The following is a 23,063-nucleotide window of genomic DNA, read 5'->3' on the forward strand; positions in this document are numbered from 1 at the left end:
ATCCTATAATGTTGGCAGAATGTTTGTAGATTAAGTCAGGTAGCCACATGGCAAGCATCTAACAATGACATATCTGGAGAATGCCACTGAAGTCCCCTTAACTAGTGGAGCGTGCCCGGGTACCTGCGCGGGGTGCAGCCGCGACAATGCACACTCTTATTCCTCTGGAAAATATGCCTTTACAAACCACTCAGCCGGCATCGTTGCCTTCCAAGGTCCCAAATGGTAGTAGGATGGTTGGTTGAATGGTGGTCACTGGTCTTATAACGCAATCACGCGCAGCGCACCTCATGTCAATGTTGGAAAATCTATGCTCTGCCAAATGAATTAACCCCTTGTTCACATGGAAGTCTGACAGAACTGTTGGATCAAAAGTGTGGTACAGCTCAGGACCATCTTGGTGGAACAGGATGAACAGTTCTTAGTAAAAAAAAAATAAAAAAAAAAGACTTGTGTTTTACACAAGTTACACAAAAAATATACAGGATCATCCACCAAGCAAATGAGTGGGTTGATGTTCTTTGGCAATATTGCCACCTGACGGGATCACAGCCATTTCCTCTCTTAATATTCCTTGCTATCGGATATCTAGCGAATATGATACCCAGGTCCTCTGTGAAGCAGAAGACGCTATATGATGCCTCCATGTTGACCAATGATAGGAAGGATGCAGTAATCTTCCCTCGTCTAAGAACAGGGGGGTCTCTCCTCTGAAGTAGGGATATGTGGTCTTTCTTCATTAGATGGATGAGATTGGAGAACAAGACTTGAGGAGTCCAAGCAACAGCTAATAGGAAGGCGAAACAAGATAGGCTATACTTAATCTGATTCTCGGTATGAGTTGAAAGGGAGGCACGTATGAGCCCCCATCCTGCCTGACATCTACACATCTTTTAGGCATCTCGGCCAACCGCCATCAAATAGGCACATTCGGTACATCTCGTATCTGGACAAACAGAGGTCTTGAAGATAGAATAGAGGGCTTATAGGATTTTCTTTTCGTGTAGTACTGGAGATTCCAGGTTCGGCTTTCTACTCCGGTGTTGTATTTTGCCACAAAGTGGGAGACTCATAGTAATATGCTTTGCTATAATGGCCATTCCCACAGGTCAGCAATCGACCAGAAGACCCGGACAGAGAAGGTGCTCACTTGATTAGTTCCACAGAAAGGGGCACAGTATTGAATGTGCGAAAAAATGTTCCTTTAAATAGCTGCAATGAAAGAAAGGCTAGAAATGCTCTAAAATGAATTAGCTTTCATTAATGTGACGTGACAAAGCCATAAGACAATGATGGAGAGTGCCCAGCAGAGATCCCACCACCTGCATTCTGATGAGTCCGTTGAGGTCATTCACTATGAACAGGACCGGCACAAAGGACACCCATCTAAAAGTTGGTACTGTGCCCCACCATCCTACTGTTAGACAAAGGTTGAAGAGGTCATCCAAACACTGAGCGCAATCCTCTCCCAGGTGACGCTGTAAGAACTGCACATAGAGCTATGCATGGGGTACCAGCCCTATGCAGGATGCCTGTAGTCCCAGGAAGTTTCTGATCCCATCAGACATGATGCACTGTTTCAATGTTCAGGGAGTGAACCACCATTTTAGGCAAAGGCAACTGTCAGGCAAAACAAAAAAACACAAATGATGTGTCCACAACTGTCACAATAGAATGCATTCTTTGGTGGGCACAGGGGAGAATTTTGGATAGTTTTCTGTGAGAATAAATAACTGTATTAGGTAATGAGGGTCAAGGCTATAGCAGACTCAGCTGCCTCCCTTGTCGGTGATCTAATGAAAAATAACCAGTTGGGGGCTGCAGGTACCTTCCTCGGCCACAGAATGACCACCACCGAAGCCAGGATTGCCTTAGAGACCGGGTGGACAAAACTGCAACCCATTGGCATGCCAAGTACTGGTAGTAGTTGGTATCCCACAATAAGAAACAACGATACACTGCGTTTTCATCAGGCCAGGTACATGAAAAGACGCCAGTCATTGTTTTGAGCAGCAGACAAGACCTAGACAAAGTTTGCATTTTGAATTACTTGTTGGTGTGGATTTTATTTTCCTTCCAAGAAGGACTAGTGTTATTGTTCCAAAGCAAAGAGCCTCTTCACCCCCTCTAGAGGTTTTGTGGATATTGACTGGGGCAGAGAGAGAGTTCAGCTTCTTCTTCTGAGCGGTGGCTATCTGAGAATAATGGAATGTGCCTCCTGAAGGGGGCCAAGAGTGACAATGGGTTCCCAGAGAAATTATTGTGGTTACTTGGCCTCTTGAAATAGAGAAACATGCATATTCTTCACCCTGAAGCATTTGCTTTTCAAATGATGACTAGGACATTTGTAGGAGTTTGGAGTGAAAGAACTACATGGTCTTAAAAGACAGGAAGGTCTTTGCTGATTTGAAGAGTGGGGACTTGGCCATTTTGTAATCCTGCTGATCTTCGTCAGTAGTTTTCTGCAGATCAGAAGGCAGACATATGACCTTTTCATTGGCAACTGGCTTAAGGGCTGAAGATAAGCAACAACTGCCGGCATAGGGACATGCCTGAATTCATGGTACTTATTGTAGTATAGATGAAGTCCTAGGCCATACACAGTTTTTGCTTAGCAGCCTCCTTGCCTCAGCATATGCTTCATTTTGAGACCACTGAAGTGTAGCTGGAGAACTGACAGCCCTACTAGTACATTTTCATCCAAAATATTGCAAGACATAGTCTGGCCCTTGGGAGAACTGGGTATCATCACAACAGAGAATACGGACACATTCCCAAAGGCAAATACTTGTGTGTTTTTTATAACCTGGTACTTGTGGCCCACAGACTTTGAGACTGTATTCTCAGAGAACACATTCGAGATCACCTCAACCTGTTTGAAGTCCGGGACTCAATGGCCATGGATGGCTTCGAGGAAGGGCTGAATTGGCCACCACATTATAAACAGCCTAATTCTATAGTGGGAGTGGAAGGACCTCAATGGTTATCAGTTCTAAAGCACAGCCATAACTGCATGGTACCTTCTGTTCAGACTGAAGCCTTCATGGACCCCGGTAGCATTCTCAGGGTTGGTGCCAAAACTCCACAAGCATCAATCCTTGCAGGGAGGAGATCAGCGGTATGGATCCAAAGGAGTGGCGTCCATACTTGGGCGTCCAACTGAAGACTTTAGGAGATGATTACAGACCAGAAACTAGAAGAGAATTAGCAGTGCCGTACAGGTAGGGAAAAATGTGTCCAGTACTGGTCAGTGGGGCTCAAGGGCTGTACTAGGAATGCCAGCAGCTGCACCAGAGATGGTGGAAGATGCACTAGTAATGCAAGCTCCGTTTTCAGAGGAACTCCCTAGTCTTCAGCATCACACCAGAACATCTAGGAACATATCAGAGCTTTGACGCAAAGCCTGCATTGGGATCCAAGGGGAGCTGGGAGGAATTTGGCAACTCCAGAAGCATATTATATTCTTCAGACGGACCAGATACATCTGACCAATCTATGTGAGAGTTTATTTTTTCCAGAGATGGGGGTGGAGGGGGAATAATCCAGAGGAGACAGGTTGTCAGTTAATGAGATACGCTGAACAGTACCTCATGAATCAGGGAGACCAGCATTAACTCCTCCAAGGTATAGATTAGCAGCAACATAGCGGGGAAATATACTACTGGGTACAGTTCACATCTGGCAGATCGACCACCCAGTTAGAATACTGCATTTGGGTGATGTGAGAGGCCAGCTTGGTGGGAGGTGGTGCATCTTTATACCCGATTTCTTTTTCTGCATTTGTAGTTTTGGGGGAAGCAAGTGGTGCCCATACACAGGCAGTGTTCCATACTTTTTCTTGTGCAAGGCTCTCCACTCCAGAATAACTAAATCAAGCAAAGAAAAGTGGTCTGATATTTGGGAATCTTGCTGCCGAGTAGCTTTCTTTTTCTCAAAAAGTGTAATATTTATTTATAGAGCAAACAGGGTTACTTAATTCCTAAGCAGATAACAGTGTTGCGCATAAATAAAAGCCAAGAAGAATTAACATACAGTGATCAATTTTGATCTCCATTGATGTTTCACCAATAAAGAAAAACAATAAAACAAAACAATTGTGTGCTCTTTCCAATGAAAATCGAGTCAAGGGGAGAATGCTTACTCTATAAAGAGGAGGAAAGAAACGGGTAAAGGGAAGAAACAACAGCTTGAGGCTGAAGGGTGAGGATGATTTAAGGGATGGGGGAAGACAACATTACATCCTAACACGTGTATGTAATTAACTTCAAACAGCCCCATGGTAGGGTAGTAGCGGCTGATGCTCCCAATGATAAGCCACTTTCCGCCACCCTTTGATCTGAGATCAGGAAATGACTTAATGTCGATGTCTTGGTACAGCTGACATACTAATGTTAAGCCACTCATGTGCCAGCGCTGCCAGAATACCGATCTGTTCTCTTTCTGTACTGATTTATTATGCCATACTGGCCCATTTTTATGAATGTTGCCTTAATGATAGGGTCCTGTGTAGTGAATAGCATTTTTTCACTTGCGTAGGCTAGTAGAGACAAGTCCAGGTATTTCAAAGGATCACATTCTAATGCCACTCAAAGGGGGTGCCTCTTCACAGCTGTGATATTACATATCAATTTCAATTGTTATTAAGCTACAATGTTTAACATATGAGACATCCTAAGCCCAACCCAGTTGTCTGCGGCCATAATTAAGCTCCTTTCAGCCTTGGTTTACGCCTACACCATATTTAGGGTTGAACCCCCACATTGAAAAATTCAACAAGCACAACACCTCCTAATATGGGTTCAGGAAAGGCTGCAGTAATGGAGACTGCAATCCTGAACATCACAGATTACCTACATAGATCCCTAGACGATGGCCAGGCCTGCCTCTTAATCCTCCTGGACCGCTCTGCGGCCTTTGCTACAGTCAACCACAAAAAATCTCCTACACAACCTCTCACAAGATGCAGGCATCAATGTAAATGTCCTTCAGTCACTCACCTCTTACCTAAATCAACAATCGCATCTAATCAAACTAAACAATTCCACCTCACCAGCAGTATCAGTCTTTAAAGAGTTCCACAAGGATCAATCCTGTCCCCTGCATTGTTCAATCTCTAGAATATGGAACCCCTTGCTGTGATCCTGAAACAAGAGAAAATAGCCTGGCACCGCTATGCAGAGTACACCCAACTCTACATCAAATTATCGTCCTCTAAAGACATCCAGCACCTAAATAACACCCTCTCCGTGGTACAATCCTGGTTGACAATAACAACTTCAATTAAACACTAAAGAACACAAACAGCAGACCAAGGCCAAGCACATAATTTCCAAGTATTCACAAAATCAGGTGGTGCAACCACTTCCAACATCCGCTGTTTAGGGATGTTTAAATAGAACTGGTATCCAATAACAAAAAGGAAGGTGCACTCCAATGAAGTCGATAGAGCAAGAAGTGATTTAAACCGAACCGATGGTGCTTTGCGATTTCGGTGCCCGACTACAGGTGCTGCATTCTTGTTTGTAACTGGTGCCCGACTACAGGTGCCGGACTTATGTCTGAAACTGGCCGCGGCACATATTGGAAGTGTTACTTGCTAAACTCTTTTACTTGCAACCTCGCCTTATTTGTAGCGAGGTACTTACTCTATGGAGCAAACATAACTCCACATCCATTCTCCAGGTGTGAATTTATACAGTTTTTAGGGTCACTATTTCGACCATCTCAAGTACCTTCCATCAAATTAGCGGGAAACTTTGGCGCATATCTAACAAATTGGATGGTTCCATGAATCCCTGAAGATTGATTTTGTGAGGAACTCCAACCTGGTACCCTCAGGATCTCTTTAAGCACTACTCTATTGGGACGTATATTATCAGGACAGATCCTTTTCCTGTAATTGTGACGATCGATTTTGAAATACATACTTTTGCCCTGACGAAGTTCCCGTGGCACGAGGGGAACGAAACGCGTTGGCTGTGCCTTTGCTGATTGAAAATTATGATTTCCGAATAAAGAAGAGACTTTTTAAATCACTTTTTGCTATATCGACTTCATTGGAGTGCACCTTCCTTTTTGTTCTTGGATACCAATAACAACTTAAAGCTTAAGCACAACAAAACTGAACTCCTCCTCATCAGCGGCGGTTTCTGCGCTAAAAAATAAAAATAAAATAGCAATAAAATTATTTTATTCCCATTTTATTTTTCAAGTGGTGCACCGCAGCTGCCAGCCTGCCCCAAGTAGGGAGAAAATGGGGGAGGGGGGGGGGGGGGCTCCTCTGCTGCCGAATGGCAGCATAGAGGGCTGGAGGGGAAAGCTGAATGCTCCAATGTATGCATGTCAGTTTGGCCAGCTCTTTTGCGCCAGCCAAAGTGACATTCGCAATTTGCAGCTCTCCACCCAGCTGGCTTAGACAGCTGGGTGGAGACTAAGCACAGACCTCCAGGGCCTGAAGGAGCATGCTCCATGCAATCCTGCCACTTCTCTCGTGCTAGTTACCTGCATGAGAGTATCGCTAGGACTGGTTAATTGAAATGGCTGGAGCAGGAGTACTCGGAGCAGAAGGACAGGAATGAGGAGGACTTCGGATGTGCATCAAGCAAGGTAAGTGACTTTTTAATTTTATTCTTAGCCACTGGCCTTGCCTAGAAGCACGCACCCACCCACCACCCATTTGCCCGCCCAACCAATGTATCTACCCGTCAGCCGCCCATGCTCCTCATCTAATCAAAAGGAAAGTCCTAACCTACCCACAACTGCCTAGACAACCTAAGTGCACTAAACTGTAAACTCTTTATCTCCAACTCTGTCAAGTCACTAGAGATTACACTTGACCAAAACTTTGAACATAAAAGACCATGTTAATACCTCAACAAAATTGTTTTTTATATGCTAAAACACCCTAAAAAATAACCATCCCCTTTCTAGAATTAAAGACTGTAGTGCAATCATAAGCCTCTCCAAACAGGACTACAGTAATGCAACCAGCATCTGAACCCCAAAAATCTACCTTATCTTTATGAAAACCACACTCAATGCAGCAGCTAGACTCCTCTCTGGAAACAGGCGCTATGATCCTATCATTCCCACACTAAAAAATCTCAACTGGCTGTCAATCAAGCGAGAAGTATATTCAAAACGAACTACTTAACCCACTAAGTCCTCAACACTGAAAAAACTATCTACCTCACAAACTATTACCAAAAGCTGGCCAAAAGAGGCCTTTTTGAAGCTCAAACACTCTACTCCTGATATCGCCCAACTTTAAGAAAGAAAAATCACTCACCGCTCATTCTCTGGGAAGGGCCCCAGAATTTGGAATGCTCTGCCACTGGACCTACATAACACTAATGCATTCCTACACTTCAGAAAATGCCTCAAACTACTTCTCCTTAACAAATACCTGAACCCTACATCCTAAAATAATCATCTAACCTGGTTACACTTCCCTATCAACCATCAAAGAGCCTTGAACCGCCCTTCCTCTGGAAACAACTGTGCATTAAATACTCCCCCCTCTGTAACAACCTGTCATCGCTATCTATGAACTACCTTATCCATCTACTTCGACTTCCATCTACTTCTATTATTTTATTGCATATTTTTACCTTGTATTCTTCTCTTATGCATTCCATGTAACTGCTACTGTGTAAACTCTAACTCACTCCGATACCCTCAGGTCAGGTTTGCGCTATATAAAAGTAAAAAAATAAATACATATCTTAGTCAATTTGGGTCAGAAGTCATTTAGGAATTTGGAGGGGGACCATTCCAAAGATATCAATAAACCAAGCCATGAGGACGGTAGTAAAAAGTATATTCACTATCCATTGGTGTGGAGTAGGCGTCATGCGTCCAATAGATTATTAAGCTCATCAAGTCTTTCAACAGTGCCGTCTGTGGGGTATGGAACCCCCATGTTTCTAGATCTGTCCAGGATGGTAACTAGGGCCAGGTTCCACTGTCCACCAAATTATACTGATGTTCAGCCAACTTTCACTCATAGCAGCCATACTTTTTCCACAAATTGTTGTTTATAGTTACTGGGGGCATATATCTATCCACTTTTCACTATCTTGTATATATTTTCCATTTCACAAAAAGGCCCACCCTATTGGTCCATTTTCTAAGAACCCTATAGGGAATTAATTTATTGATAAGAACCTCATTCCACATTTTTATGAGCAATTCCACAACAGCAATACATCACCCTCTGAGCCTGTTGTCCTGCTACTGCTCTACATCATCCCACCCAAATTCCTCCAGAGCTTCTGAGAGTTCTTTAGAGACAAATGAGTCTTCTGAATGAGCGCTATATCTGTGTTTTAATATGTAAATACTGTAAAATCTTTCTCCGCTTGATAGAATGAAACAATCAATTAGCATTCAAAATAACAAAGCAAAGATGGAAATATCTTTCGACATGTATACGAATCACATGGTAAAAGAGATTTTATGCAATTTAGAAAGTGTGGCTTGGAATTCTATGTCCGGGAACTAGCGGAATAAAATGAAAGGAAAGACGACAAAAGGAGAGTTGAAATCATGTAAAGTCAAAAGGTGTCAGAGGGGCAATCAGTTGACCGGCTAACTCACTAAGAAGCTGTGTGGATTGAGACCCAGACCATCTGAACAAAATGCACCTGTTAAAGTTGGGCTGAGTTGGCTAAGATTACTTGGGAGATAGGGGTATTAACTGGGGTCACAAGTGCCTGCAAATCCGCTTCCGCATGCTGGTGTCAACTGTATGTGTGTCACGAGTTAGCTCCAGTGCTGCTCAACACTGCTTGTCCCAAGACCTGGTAAACATCTGTATTGCAACTACAAAGGGGAATAACCAAAAAATATATATATTTGTAGGAATTCTCAAACACGTGTTTCCCAGACCCATCCAGGGAAAGCAGGTATCCATGGATTTGAGAAGCTTCATATACGGGAGCAACCAAGTCTCAGGAATGTAAAAAGAGACATGCCAAAAGCTGCAAGCTGGCAGCAGAACAATTCTTTCACAGTGTAACAGTCAATATTCTCCTCACTACTTGAAAGTGGGTAATAGCTAGCAAAGCACTCATCAAATTCAAAGCCGAAAGTACATCACCAGTGGATGCAACTCCGGCCAAGGCTGGGAGTGATCAAGTTTAATAATCAATCACTTCTGCTTTCTGTGTGATAGTATGGCAATGGTTTCAAGGGTGAACATGTCAAATCCCTGTCTCTGGTTAATACTTCTACAATTTGGTGCGGTCCAGCATGATCGGATTCCTGACGTATGTGCCACTTGTCCTCATCTGCTTCATAGGTACCCTCTGTGGATTCAAGTAAGGATCTCTATCAGAAGGCTTGATAGGTGAACCTTGCAATGTTGTTGGTGTCCACTGAGGAGTCATCAGGGGAGACCAGACACATCTATAGTTCTTCTGAGTCAAAGAGTTCTCTAGTTTTCCCATTGAAAGTGATGGTCATGTGAGGGAGGCAAGATGGCGGTTGTGTGAAACTGCAGTGCACACGTTGACCAGAGCTCGTTAAGCAGAATGTGCCTGTAATGCTGAGCTAAGTGCATCATTGAAGGAGAACAGAAGAGATGAGATGATAGCGAAAACCTGCTCTGAGGAAGTAAACCCCATCAGAAATCAGTTACTGACGATAGGCACTATAATTGGGCTTGCAATCCTGCGCTATTTGGGGAAACAATATCCCAAAGTAAAAGCGGGAATCTAAGCGTACCCTGCACTCTGTACTGATGCCGACTTTTTTATGGCTCCTAAGGTTGCAGCGGCATCAGCATCGGCAGCTGCCAAGGCAAGGGCAGCGAGAATGGCGCAAAGCGGGACAGTCAAGCTGGGAGACAAGGCAAGAGGAAGAATGGTAGAAGTGCAGGGGGCCGCCGCTCTAACCTCCAAGATGCCGAAGCGTGGAGACGCCTCTACACAGAAGGGGAATACGGCCGACCCTACGGTAGTTGATTTACTGCGAAAGACCCTGGTGAGATTGCTTCCGGGTCAGGAGGGGAAGAGCAAGGCTAGACACGCCAAGGGAACAGAGATTGCTGCAGCTTTAACAACTGAGGACGAACACAGAGATGCCGGCTCAGTAAGCACCTCACCTGATGTTTTTGCTATCCCTGAAGCATTGACCCTGGCGGGGGCTGGAGAAGACAATAGTCTAGAGCTAATGCCTGAACGGAGTATGAGGGACCAGCTCGAAGCTGATATCACTGGGAACAAAGGTAAGCTTTTACCGCTACCCCTCTTGTTAAAAGACACTAATGCGGATGGGGCTGGGGCAGTAAGCTCTGATACTGCAACTAAACCCTGGGGATTGTTCAACCGACTAACCCAGCTCATATACCCCAAGCACATCAGACAGTGATGGATGATTCTAACAGGGTACAGAATATGGGCCATACTAATGAGAATATTGAAATTAGCGCTGACCCAGAGTTGAAGAAGGACCCTAGCGACTTTTTTCCTTCTCAGATAGAGGCGAGTGGTCAGACGATACTGCCTCCTGTTCAACAGAGGAGAGTGGTAGTCGGGGGGGAAAAATGGAAGACCCCGGGCCTAAACCTAAAACTGTTCTGAAAAAAAAAGATGCACCACGGAACAAAGGATTTGGCCTGGGATTATACCACGGCTAACCATTTTACTAATCCCTCTAGCGGATTAAATTCTGAACAGCAATCCGATCACCCGTTATACCCAGACTCAGCTGTTCCAACATTGGACACTATTCTTCAGGCTAGCTCGTCGCATCGCGAGGAGACATGCCAGGATGGGCGCAAAGCTCAAGCTGCCTTACGTAAGGTGCAAGGGGTTGTGCGTAAATTAACCAGGACCTGTAGTATATTGGGGAATCGACTGACTGACCTAGAATCAAGGATTGTTTCCAATGAATCTGAGATCACGGCGAACCAGGAATGGGTTGACTCTCATGAAGCCGAGCTGGCAGATGTTAGATGAAAGCTGGAGGAGTTCGAAAACCGCCAGCGGAGGAACAATCTGCAAGTTTTAGGGGTCCCCGAGGGGGTGGAGGGGGAAGATGTTCGCTCCAATGTGGTGGACCTTTTTCGTGACTCTATGCCAGAACTCTCTGGGTGGAATTGGGCTTTAGAAATCCAATGTGCCCACACCGTGCCCTTCACTCTAAAACAACCAGCGAAACCCGGGGCCTATCCCCTTGCCATTCTTTTGTTTTTTAGCAATTTTTTGTTCTGCCAGGCGATTTTCTAGAAAGCTAGACCAGAGGCTAAATGTACCAGAAACGGGGTCTCCTACTTTGTGCGCCCAGACATTTGTCACTCCACCGTCGAAAGGCGGTGGAGGTAGCGCCAATTAATTAAGCCGTTCCAAGACAAGAAAGCACAGGTCTATCTTAACAACCGTGCTCGGCCTAAAGTGATTTGGGAGTGGGGCAAACCAAGTTTTTTCTCTCCGAAATAAAGGCTAAAGAAGATCTTGATGGGCTACGTTAGGTTTAGCCTAGGAATATATTTGACTAGGATATTTTCGAATTAGGAACAACGATAGCATTTGACATTTTTGGGGGGCGGTAAAAAAGGGGAAAAAAAAAAAGAAAAGGGTGGAAAACCAAAATAAATTAGTGTGAATTTGGAGCTCAGCATGTGTTATATGTATAAAGATGGATTGATTGAGCTCTGGTCATGTGTTGCATGCTCATCACTTACAGACTATCTGGGTGGGGGGATGATGGTAGGGGGCAGGGGACTAAAACAAAAAGAAGCAACTCCATTAATAACACTGATATAGTAAATGATATAACGAAATTGGTAATACTGATAAATGAGAAAGAACTAGTTACTTACCTGTACACTATGGTTCTCCAGTGTTATCTTTCATAGATTCACATGCTTGTATCTTCCCCGTCGTCATGGTGGGAGTCTCCCGGTAAATAATAATCATAGCAGTAGAAGAAAAAACTGCCTGAAACCATAGAGTAGAGAAACCAGAGGGTAACCTCTCCTCCTCATTATGTGGCCCAAACTACAGCCAATCAGCAACCAGCCCCAGCCTACACCATTCCCAGCAGAGCCACCATACCTCAGATTTCCTACCGCCCAAGAGTGAGCTATACAGGAAAACCAGAGATAAAAGGCGGTCTACCTAAAGGAAACGGGGAGGCGGGCGGGCGCATGTGAATCTATTAAAGATAACACTGGAGAACCATAGTGTACAGGTAAGTAACTAGTTCTTTCTCCAGTATTCAATCTTTCATAGATTCACATGCTTGTATCAGATTAGATAGCAGTTCCTGTAGTTAGAGCGTTTCCAGGCTAGACCCCTTTCCTATCTCGGGGTTGTGTGCCATAAATTGCTTCTATTACAAAAGAACTTTCCACAATACCAAGGCATGATCAATTAAACATTGACATCATAATTATTTGCGTAAAGAGAAAAGCATATTATACAGTAAACAGAAAGTTGCAGAATACAAGTCATAAACATGTACCTTATTTAAAGAGATGTCGCAGGACTGCCTGCCCCACTGCTGCATCTGCTTTCCATTCCGTGTCCAGACAGTAATGCTTGGTGAATGTATGAGCAGTCGACCAGGTTGCTGCTCTACATATGTCTGGAAGGGGTACTCCTGCCAGCAATGCAGAAGACGTCGCCATTTTCCGTGTATCATGGGCACGGACTTTCCTGTCGAGAGGTCTTCCTGCTTTCTCATGACAGAAGCAAATAGCGGAAGCAATCCATCTGGATATGGAGGAACGTGAAAGGGCCAGCCCTTTTCTGACCCCTGAGTAAGCAACGAACAGTTGGTTTGATTTGCGAAAGCTTTTAGTCTTTTCAATGTAAAATTTTAGGCATCTGCCGATGTCCAAAGTATGCAAAGCTTTTTCAGCCGCCGTGGATGGGTTCTTAAAATATGTCGGCAGAATGACAGGTTCATTTAGATGAAAATAAGAGGGTATTTTAGGCACAAATTTAGGGTTGGTTCTTAGCATCACCTTATCCGGCTTGAATTGAATGAAGGGATCCAATATAGAAAAAGCTTGTATCTCGCTCACTCTTCTGGCAGACGTGAGCGCCAACAGCAAAGCCACCTTCCATGACAAAAATTGTAATTCTGTTTTGTGTATGGGTTCGAAGGGAGCTTTCATCAACTGCGACAATACTGTGTTAAGCTGCCATGAAGGTGGAGGATGCTTGACAGGAGGAAACTTCCTGAACAGCCCTTTCAAGAATTCCTTGATTAGCCTATTAGACCACAAGGAAGGGCATCCTGGTGATCTTCTATACCTTGAAATTGCAGCTAGATGGACTTTTATAGATGAGTGAGCCAGTCCTGATCTGGCTAAATGTAGTAAATACGGAAGGATTTGCTCAGCCGAGGACGTTAAGGGATGCAGTGCCTAAGTCATGCACCAACTACAGAATCGCTTCCATTTTGCTACATATGTCCTGTTGGTAGACAGAGCCACAGAACTTTGCAGTATTTCACGACATTCTGGGGTGATATCTAGGGACCGGAATTCGTGCTCAAAAGGTTCCAAGCAGACAATCTTAGCGAGGTCAGTTGCGGATGAAGTACTTGGCCTCTGTTCATGGAAATCAGATCTCTGGTTATCGGGAGCTGTATTCTCGGTTCTACCGACAACTGCAGAAGCTCCGTATACCAGAACTGCCTCGGCCATGCCGGGGCTATCAGTATTATCTGGCAAGGTTCTGCTCTCATTTTCCTTAGTAGTCTGGGAATTAAGGGAAAAGGAGGGAAGGCATATGCGAACATCCCTGTCCATCTGAGGTGAAGAGCGTTCCCCCTCGAATCTTGTTGAGGGAATCTGCTGGCATAATGACTGCATTTTTTGTTGCTCTGAGTCGCAAACAGGTCCAGGCCTGGTTTGCCCCACACCTTGAAAATCCGATTCAGCTGGATCTGGTTGATTTCCCACTCGTGGCAAATGTCGGATGACCTGCTTAACCGATCCGCTTTTGTGTTGTCCACTCCCGGAACATGTTCTACTTGCAGCGATATTTTCTGACACAATAGCCATTTCCAGATTCTTTGTGCCAGAATCGACAAGGGTTTTGATCTCGTTCCACCCTGTTTGCGCAGGTAAAACATTGTTGTTGTGCTGTCTGTCCGCACCAAAACCGCTGAGCCCTGGATCCTGGGAAGGAAAGCCTGGAGGCCCAGAAAGACTGCTTCCAATTCCAATAGGTTGATGTGACGTTTCGCCTCTTGAGGAGACCAAAGGCCCTGAATTTCTAGGTCTTGCAGATGAGCCCCCCAACCTCGCAATGAAGCGTCTGACGTCATGACGTAGCTTGGTGATTGTGGTTCGAAAGTGAGGCCCTTTGTTAGGTTGCTCCTGATACCCCACCATGACATTGCCCGCTTGATCTGTTTTGTTATGACCAGCTTGTCGTCGAAGGAACCCTGGGCTTGGACCCACTGCTTGTCCAGTGCTTCCTGTAACGGTCTCATTTGCAACCGGCAGTTGGGGATCAGCGGAATGCAAAAGGACATCATTCCCAGTAATGATTTGAATATCCTGATGGAAGTGAACTTTTTTGCTGCTAGGGATGCAGTCAGATTTAAGATTTTTATTATCCTTTCCTCTGAAGGGTAAGCTTTCAATTCTTGTGTTTTCAAGATTGCTCCCAAGAACTGTAGAACGCAAGTCGGGACAAAGGATGACTTTTCCTTGTTTATCCGAAGACCTAGACCTTGGAAGAGATCCATGCTCATTTGTAGAGATCTTCGCGTTGCTTGGAACGATGGTCCTTTTATCAACCAGTCGTCCAAGTATGGGAACACCTGTAGACCTTGTTTTCTTAAGTGTGCCGCTATAGGGGCCATGCATTTCGTGAAAACTCTGGGAGCGGATTTCAGTCCGAAAGGTAAAACTCTGAACTGGTAATGGCGCCCCTCCACCATGAATCGAAGATATTTTTTGTGCTTTTCGTGAATCGGAATGTGGAAGTATGCTTCCAGCAGGTCTAGAGAGACCATGTAGTCTCCTTTGCGAAGCAGTAGCAGAATTTCCTGCAAGGATAGCATACGGAAAGAAATCTTTTTTATGTATGTGTTCAGATCTCTGAGGTCCAGCACCTGTCTCCATTTCGATGACTGCTTTTTCCTTATAAGGAAAAAGTGCGAATAAAAACCTGTTCCCCGCTGGTTTGGTGGTACCTCCTCTATTGCTCCTTTCAGAATGAGCGATAAGACCTCTGCTTTGAGAGCCGTTAGGTGTTGATGAACTCTGCAAAGGGGTGGACGATTTGGAGGTTTTTGCGAGAATTCCAGGGTGTGACCCTGTGTAATAATGTCCAATACCCATCTGTCCGATGTTATGGACTGCCAATACGGGAGAAACTGAGAGAGGTAGTGGAACTGGTTGATCTGAAGCGGCAATAGAGGCGCCTGCGGAACATCACTGTCTGCGCCCAGAGTCCTGCTTTCCCCTGGCTGCGGACTTTCTCCTTCCCTGCTGCTGGAAGGAAGTGTTTGAGGACCGATATTGTTGGTTGGAGGGGTACTGACGGTAGCCCTGCTGGTTATACGGTTGGTACCGATTAGATTGATAAGAGGAACGTTGTTGCTGAAAGTGTCCTCTGGAACCTCGACCTCGAAAGGACTGATAACGGCCCTGTTGCAATGATCCCAAGGATCTAGCAGTGTCGGTATCTGCTTTTATCCCCTGCAACGCCTCATCAATCTGTTTTCCAAAGAGACTTTCTCCATCGAATGGCATATCCAATATCTTAGACTGGACTTCCGGCCGAAAAGACGTAGCCTTGAGCCATCCCTGCCTCCGTAGGGTTATCGCCCCGGCCATTTGGCGAAAAGCTAAAGATGATATGTCCATTGCCACATCTATGGACTCCGACGCTGCTCTGGCTCCATCTTGAAGAATGGTAGTTGCCTCCTCTTTCTTGTCCTCCGGAAGGTGCGACAGGAAAGGCGCGATGTCCGACCACATCTGTCTATTGAACCGACTCAGCAGAGCCATTGCGTTGGTAGCTTTGATGGAAGCCGCTGCCATCACCGCAAAGCGTTTTCCTATGCCATCCATCTTCTTGCCCTCCTTATCTGGGGCGCCACACATGTGGCCATCGGGTTCTTGGAGCGCTTCTGGGCTGCTTGAGTCACCACAGAGTCTGGACGAGGATGTCCGATAAGGCATGCTGGAGCCTTCTCTACAGCGCGATACTTCTTGTCCAGCCTGGGTATGGACGCTGGGACTGAAGCTGGATTCTTCATCAATTTGAGTCCTTCCTCCCAGATATGCTCAATGATAGGAATAGCTCTTACCGACTTCCTGGAGGACTCCTTAAAGTCATAAAGGAAGCAATCGTTTTCCTTTACTGGCATAGAAAGCTTGAACCTTGTAGCCGCTTTCTCCATCAGGTCGTGAAAGCTGGCTATATCCGCTGGAGGAGAACTTGATTGAGGCAAGGGTGACGCCGGAGACGTTGGAGCAATATATTGGTTCCATTCGTCTCCCACTTCCTCGTCCTGAGCAATTTCTCCTTCTTCCTCCTCATGATCCGACTCATTCAGGTCATCACGAATTGTAATTACGTTTTGAACCTCCTTCCGAGGAGGGGGAGGTGGTTGAGTTATAGGCGCCTCTTTAACAGGTTGAGAGCTTTTCTCAGAGGCCGCCGGAGCATTATCTTCTGGAAAACGACGATAATAGTTGTCTATCATACTCCTTAAGTCGGATATTAAAGAGATTGGTACCGACATTGACTCATCTCGTGCAGGCGTATCCACTTCCTCCTCATCATCATCATAGTGATAGGCCTGGTGGAAAGACTCATATCTCATTTGGCCCCTGACCGGCCGGTCTGTGAAGGCATAGTCCTCCTGTTGATCTTCCTCATCAGTGTCCTGATGCTTAATATGGAGCTGTGAAGGACTGTACGCCGCTCCAAAAGATCCTTCCTCCTCCGATTCCTGGCCATCTAGAATGGTGGAAGGTAGCAGAGGTGATATCTTTGGCGTTGAAAACTCTCCTTTTCTGCTCGTCAACCCCCCCGTCGACGGAGCAATCCTTTTAACAGAAATGTAAGTTGACGTTATTTTTGTTGGAGAAGACATCTTCAATGATTTATCCGCCGTCGACGGGGTCGTCGACGGGGTCGTCGACGGGATGCTAGTCGACGGAGTCGTCGACGGGATGCTCGTCGACGAAGATCTCGCCGTCGACGAAGACTTAACTCTCACCGTCGACGGAGTCGTCGTTGTCATCGTCGTCGACGAAGCTGTCGACATCGAGACTGTCGTCGTCGTCGACGGACTGGTCCTGGTCGTCGACGGAACGGTCGTCGTCGCCATCGTCGACGGAACGGTCTTCGCCGCCGTCGTCGACGATCTCGTCGTCGATCTGACTGGATTTTTAACAGATCTCGTTGACGGAAGCGACGACGGAGCCCTCTTTTCTGAGGAAGGCTTGAGAGGAGTTGGAGGGAGTGAAGTAGAAGGTTCACCTTCTTTAGATTTTCCTGCTTTATGCCTCACATCTCCCTTTTCCTCAGAGGACCCTCTTAACTTCTTAGAGGAGTGTCCCATGGCTTCTCCTTCAGATTCGGAGTCATGAACCTTCCTTTTCTGAAGCCATATAAGGAGGCGCCCTTCCCTATCCCTCAGAGTTTTGGGAGGGAAGTTCTGGCAGTACTTGCAGTCCTTAGGGATATGCTTGGGGTACAGGCAGTACAAGCATTCCTTGTGAGGATCCTCAGAAAAAAGCCTGGCCTTGCCACAGGATCTGCAAGCTCTGAAAAGACTCTTCTTAGAGCTTTCAGACATCGTGACTGAAGTAATTCCAACAAGAAAAAACAGTACCTGAATCCAGCAGACAAAGGTCAAAAGTTCAGTGAAGAGAGAGAAAAAAAAAACTGAGCAGAGCTCAGGGAGACTCCTTCTCACACGAAGGCGGTTAGAAATCTGAGGTATGGTGGCTCTGCTGGGAATGGTGTAGGCTGGGGCTGGTTGCTGATTGGCTGTAGTTTGGGCCACATAATGAGGAGGAGAGGTTACCCTCTGGTTTCTCTACTCTATGGTTTCAGGCAGTTTTTTCTTCTACTGCTATGATTATTATTTACCGGGAGACTCCCACCATGACGACGGGGAAGATACAAGCATGTGAATCTATGAAAGATTGAATACTGGAGAAACAAAAGGCACAAGACATTTTGAAAGTTTATCAGGGCTCTAAGATTAGGTTGGTAGGATCCTCGAAATTATTCAACAAACTGTAACGGGGAAGATAACAATTTGCTCTTGGAATGTGGCGGGTTTAAATGATAGGAGTAAGAGGGCTCGCTTAGGTGAAATAATCAAACAAAAATCTTCGGATATAATCTGTCTTCAAGAGACACATCTGCCCTAGGATAGAAAAAGATTTTTTACGGGTTGGGGGCTACAACACTCTTTTCAAAACAAAGGAGCTTAGAGGATAAAGCTAGTCATAGGTCGCCCTCCACTCATAATGCAACATATACGAACAAGACCTAGACCTTGTAGGCACTTATAAAATTCATCCTTCTATTACGGGGATACCAATTATTGCAATATTGTTGCAAGAAGTCACTCCCCTATCATTAGTTATTGGGGTAGTCGGTATAGCCCTGGATAGTGCCTCTTTAAACAGTCGCCCGTTCCAAGCATAATAAAATTCAGTTGTGAGACAACACAAATATACACTTTAGTGTCGAACCGTGATACATAAACGACAAAAAATGAGTGAGAGCGAGAAGGCACCTCACGGGCGCACCACCAACGGGAACCTGGCAGGTACTCACCAGGATTGCCCTGTTCTCATCATTGGCGCCTTCAAGCTCAGAAAAGAAAAGGAAAAGTGTCCAAAAAACCACAAAGAAATTGTGTAAAGATATGCAGTGAAATAAAGGTCTTAAATGACCTACAAAGAGTCAAAACAACATATAAAAACACATCACACAACAACACAGATATATAATTTTATTTTGTCTCTTGTGTTGGGTGTGGGAGTTTAAAAATAGTAACCATCAAACGTTTTTGGCAATTTCTTCAGGGCGTCATGTTCATTAAAGCCACTGCATATGGACAGATTGGTCTTCGCAACTGAAACAACATAAAAATACACCTTTCTAAACGACCTGCGTGTGGGGCTCAAGCCACTTATACCCAAAAGCATATACCTTGGCAATAGTTACCCTCACTCGGCCATTCCTACTCGTACCGGCCGGGGGGCAAAATTCTCATAAAACTGCAACCGCAACCATCGGTAAAAAGTCCTTCCCCTTCAGTTTACTGCAAAAAATTAACAGAGGTTCAGTTTCTATATTATTATGAATACAGAAATGTATAATGGATAACGGAAGGACAATGTTTTGATAATTGGTAACTGTTCGGATGCTCCCTTTATATCATGTCTCCTTTCACCACCATATCGCCCCTTTTAAAAGAAGTATTATTTTAATCGGCTCACTCGAAATCATATAGTCTCGAAGTGCCCAGTATATATTTTCGAGCGTTGGAGACAAATCTGGTACCCCTACTCCTTACCGAATTGGTGGAAGGCATCTGGCATTAAATCGACCCGTGTTGCTTGTTCCGAATCCGGTTTAGAAGTATATGCCTTAGTCACATTGCGTAGTCTCGCGATAACGCGGCCGCCACTTTGAATCAGGCAACTATCCCTTACAGTCAATGTAGGTCACTGCAGCGAGACGAACTCTCGCGTGATATCGCTTTACACTACGAATTTCAAAGTTCTAAAAAGGAAACTTTATTAGGCACTGGGACAACAACAAGATATATTATTAATGTCACCTAATCATGTCGAGCCAGGGCAAATAAGAGTCTGTCTTTAATTTATAACCCATAGTTGCCCGATACATAAACGCAATTCTTATACTAAATGTTGATGCTACAAAACAGCACTGCGTGTGTTGTATGTTAGTACACATCGCAAGGACTTCTCATTCGATAATTTAAATTGTGTCAATATTCCTTGAGGAAATATAATATACACCATATTCCCCAGGAGTCCCTGACAGCAATAAAATGATACTGTATGGGCCCTAATGTTATTGTGGGTACACAAAACCAGGTGATATAAGCACTATACGATGGTAAGTGACACACTCATACAGATGCCAAAACAGCATTCAGTGCAGGGCTCGTAGAGACTATAAGATGGTAGGTAACAGACTTCTACTGATGCCAAAGATTGTTCAGTGCATGGTTCAATGTAGTTTGTTCCATTCAAGTAGATCATTCAAACCGAGCGTCTCACTTTTTTCTTGAAAAATCCATTTAGCCTCCTTCATTGTAAGCAACCCTTCCGCTGTGCGTGTATTTCCTGTAACTTTTTCCAAGACAAGCCACTTAAATGAATGTTTGTTACTGTAACAATGCTGTACCAATTTGGTAGTTAATTTGCCTGATTTGTAGTGCTGATATGTTCCTGAATGCGGGTTTTCACTTTCCGTGTGGTAAGTCCTATGTATTGTAATCCACACTCACAGTCCAGCCTGTATACCACATTAGTGGTGTTACAGTTACTGAACTGTCTCAACTCCCATTCTTTACCTGACCTCAGAGTAACGCTGTAAGTGGACAAACAGAGCAAGTGCCACACGGGTGGTGACTCGTAATCCGTGTCCTGCTAGAGTCTCTGGGGTTTTGCATCTGTGTATGCACCAGTTTGTCCTTCAAGTTACTGGTACGCTTGAAGGCGAATTTGGGGGGGGGGGGGGAGGCATTTTGAAATCCTTATTTGACAGGATAGGATAGCCCAATGCTTGCGTATCGACTGTCTTATTTTCATGGCCAACGGGTAAGAACGTCAAAACCACGGGCAGACACTCTCTTGATTCTTTTTTGTTTTTCTCAAGTAAGGCACTCCTTGGAGTATTCAACGCGCTCTTCTTTGCATGCTTGATTTTTGCTGGATAGTCCCTTTGCAGAAGTTTACCACCAAGGACCTGTGCTTGTTCGTTGAAAACTTCAGTAGTGGAGCAATTTAGATATTATAGCCAGTGGACACGCCCTAAGCACAAGTGTTCATCAAAAACCCACTGATAGGAATTCCTTGTTGTCCTACCAGTCATACCATCCCCGGGCCCTCAGGGATAACCTGCCTTTGGGCCAATTTCTCCGTTACCGTAGAAATTGCTCCACCACTGAAGTTTTCAACGAACAAGCACAGGTCCTTGGTGATAAACTTCTGCAAAGGGACTATCCAGCAAAAATCATCAAGGCATGCAAAGAAGAGAGCGTTGAATACTCCAAGAAGTGCCTTACTTGAGAAAAACAAAAAAGAACCAAGAGAGTGTCTGCCCGTGGTTTTGACGTTCGACCCGTGGGCCACGAAAATAAGACAGTCGATACGCAAGCATTGGGCTATACTGTCAAATAAGGATTTCAAAATGCCCCCCCCCCCGGCCCCCCCAAATTCGCCTTCAAGCGTACCAGTAACCTGAAGGACAAACTGGTGCATACACGGATGCAAAACCCCAGAGACCCTAGCAGGACACGGTTTACGGGTCACCACCCGTGTGGCACTTGCTCTGTTTGTCCACTTACATCGAAGGTCAACTTCGTTACTCTGAGGTCAGGTAAAGAATGGGAGTTGAGACAGTTCAGTAACAGTAACACCACTAATGTGGTATACAGGCTGGACTGTGAGTGTGGATTACAATATATAGGACTTACCACACGGAAAGTGAAAACCCGCATTCAGGAACATATCAGCACTACAAAATCAGGCAAATTAACTACCAAATTGGTACAGCATTGTTACAGTAACAAACATTCATTTAAGTGGCTTGTCTTGGAAAAAGTTACAAGAGATACATGCACAGCGGAACGGTTGCTTACAATGAAGGAGGCTAAATGGATTTTTCAAGAAAAAAGTGAGACGCTCGGTTTGAATGATCTACTTGAATGGAACAAACTACATTGAACCATGCACTGAACAATCTTTGGCATCAGTATGAGTCTGTTACCTACCATCTTATAGTCTCTACGAGCCCTGCACTGAATGCTGTTTTGGCATCTGTATGAGTGTGTCACTTACCATCGTATAGTTCTTATATCACCTGGTTTTCTGTACCCACAATAACATTAGGGTCCATGCAGTATCATTTTATTGCTGTCAGGGACTCCCGGGGAACATGGTGTATATTTCCTCTAGGAATATAGACACAATTTAAATTATCGAATGAGAAGTCCTTGCGATGTGTACTAACATACAACACACGCAGTGCTGTTTTGTAGCATCAACATTTAGTATAAGAATTGCGTTTATGTATCGGGCAACTATGGGTTATAAATTAAAGACAGACTGTTATTTGCCCTGGCTCGACATGATTAGGTGACATTAATAATATATCTTGTTGTTGTCCCGGTGCCTAATAAAGTTTCCTTTTTAGAACTTTGAAATTCGTAGTGTACACCGATATCACGCGAGAGTTCGTCTCGCTGCAGTGAGCTACATTGACTGTAAGGGATAGTTGCCTGATTCAAAATGGCAGCCGCGTTATCGCGAGACTACGCAATGTGACTAACATATATACTTCTAAACCAGATTCGGAACAAGCAACACGGGTCGATTTAATGCTGGATGCCTTCCACCAATTCGGTAAGGAGTAGGGGTACCAGATTTGTCTCCAACGCTCGAAAATATATACTGGGCACTTCGAGACTATGTGATTTCCAGTGAGCCGATTAAAATAATACTTCTTTTAAAAGGGGCAATATGTGGTGAAAGTAGACATGACATAAAGGGAGCACCCAAACGCTTACCAATTATCAAAACATTGTCCTTCCATTATCCATTATACATTTCTGTATTCATAATAATATAGAAACTGAACCTCTGTTAATTCTTTGCAGTAAACTGAAGGGGAAGGACTTTTTACCGATGGTTGCGGTTGCAGTTTTATGAGAATTTTGCCCGCCGGCTGGTACGAGTAGGAATGGCCGAGTGAGGGTAACTATTGCCAAGGTATATGCTTTTGGGTATAAGTGGCTTGAGCCCCACACACAGGTTGTTTACAAAGGTGTATTTTTATGTTGTTTCAGTTGCGAAGACCAAT

The 23,063-nt window shown here is 44.7% G+C and overlaps 1 protein-coding gene across 7 annotated transcripts in view; it reads right to left on the reverse strand.

Moving 5' to 3' along the window:
• The window catches only part of PHKB (phosphorylase kinase regulatory subunit beta), a 1,358,073-nt gene that overhangs the window by 242,418 nt on the left and 1,092,592 nt on the right, over positions 1-23,063 (reverse strand). The gene's annotated exons all lie outside the window — the stretch shown is intronic.

The sequence above is a fragment of the Lissotriton vulgaris genome, chromosome 12, assembly GCF_964263255.1.
Source record: "Lissotriton vulgaris chromosome 12, aLisVul1.2, whole genome shotgun sequence".
Lineage (NCBI taxonomy): Eukaryota > Metazoa > Chordata > Amphibia > Caudata > Salamandridae > Lissotriton > Lissotriton vulgaris.